The following is a 2,003-nucleotide window of genomic DNA, read 5'->3' on the forward strand; positions in this document are numbered from 1 at the left end:
TGTTCCGGAGGGCACTCCATTGTCAGCTCTCAGCCTATAGTTTTTAACAGATTTGCTTGTGCTTTACAAAGCAAATCCAATTCTTTAGGTCTGAGAAACACAGCGCCTCGTGGGATACAGCCGCTACTGCCTTTCAGAGACGCCCTTCCAGTGTAACAGCATATAAAATGCAAACCAGCACATTCACCTATTCCTTCAGGGCAAAGCTCTGTAAAACTCCTAAGACAGATCCTGTCCCCAAACACGTTTAACACTAATTCATGGAACAACAACAGAACTCCAGGCTCCCCACTCTTTGGACTCTAGGTCTTATACCAGTGGCTCCCCCAACCCCTGTCAGGTTCTCAGGCCTTTGGCCTTGGACTGAGAGTTACACCATCAGCTTCCCCACTTCTGAAGCCTTCAGACTTGGACTGAGCCATGCTGCCGGCATCCCAGGATCTGTTGTGGGACTTCTCAGCATCGATAATCATGTGAACCAATTCCCCTAACAAATAAATTCCCTCTCATGTCTCTGTCTTTATATATCCTATTGATTCTGTCTCTCTGGACAACCCTAATATACTTTCCTTCCAGAATAGTACTTTTAACATTAGCATTTTTAGTTAGCATTTACCATTAGTATTTTTAATGCTTTTGTTTGTTTGACTTATATCTTGAATTTTGGGGGAACCTAGCAAAACAATGGACAGGTCATGCAGACAGGCCATGCTAGTTGAAAACAGAGAAGACGGTAAGAGTATAAAAGACAGAACTTCCTCTCTAATCAGTGCAGATCACCTTTTGGATCTAATTCATTGGGTCACTTGTCTGGGTAGAACGAAACAGGCTGCCTGGAGTTGCAGTGTCACAGGGAAGCTAAAAAAGAGGTCCTAAAGAGGCTGCCTGGCCAGCCTATTGAAGCTAAAGAAGAGGAGGCAGACCTTTTAGTCTAGATAGCAAGGGAGGGGATAGATTGGTTTTCATGGACCTAGTTTTGTTAGGCCTAAAAAGGAGCCATGGAGGATAAAGTTTAAAGATATAGGATTATTTTTGTTGTTATTTCGCATTCTGTTTGAAGAGTCTCTGATTTTTAAAAAAATTTTTCTTTTAAATAGACTTTGCTTTTTAGAGCAGTATTAGGTTCACAGCAAAATGGAGCAGAAAGTACAGAGTTCCCATATACTTCCTGTCCCCATACATGCACTATCAACATCCCACACCAGAGCGGTACATTGTCACAGTCAATGAACCATCATTATCACTCAAGGGCTGTAGTTTACATTAGGGTTTACTCTTGGTGTTATACATGCTATGGGTTTGGACAAATGCTTAATGGCACGTATCCACCATTACAGTATCATAAAGAATAGTTTCACTGCCCTAAAAGTCCTCTGTGCTCCACCTATTCATCCTTTTCCCCCCAACTCCTGGCAGCCAGTGGTCTTTTTACTGTCTCCATAGTTTTGTTTTTTTTTTTAACTATCCTCTCCAAAGAGGTTTTTTGTTTTGTTTTGTTTTTGTTGTTTTATTGTGGTAAGGTATACATAACAAACAAGTCCAGATAAAAGTTTCTAACAGTGTTTCACTTCCCAAAGGAAAACAAGCAGTGAGGGTGAAAGTTACTTTACATTTCATATACTATGAACATTTCTATGGAAATAAAGCCTCTTCCTTTCAGCCTCTTTCTTCTGAATTAAGATGTCCAAAGAAAACTCTTTTGAATTAAACATAGAATTAACATATGATTCAGCAATTCCACTTCTAGTTACATTCCCCAAAGAATTGAAAACAGGAACTCAAACTGATTCTTAGATACCAATAGCAGCATTATTCACAGTATCCAAAAGGTGGAAACCACCCATGTCCATCTAAGAATGAATGGACAAACCAAATTCCATACAACGGATTATTATTCAACTATTAAAGGAATGGAATCCTGATATATAACATGGACTAACTTTAAAAATATTATTCCTAAATAAAGTAAGCCAGATCAGAAATGACAAATATTGTATGATTCT

The sequence above is a fragment of the Propithecus coquereli genome, unplaced genomic scaffold, assembly GCF_000956105.1.
Source record: "Propithecus coquereli isolate 6110/MARCELLA unplaced genomic scaffold, Pcoq_1.0 Scaffold101, whole genome shotgun sequence".
In the NCBI taxonomy this organism is placed as follows: domain Eukaryota; kingdom Metazoa; phylum Chordata; class Mammalia; order Primates; family Indriidae; genus Propithecus; species Propithecus coquereli.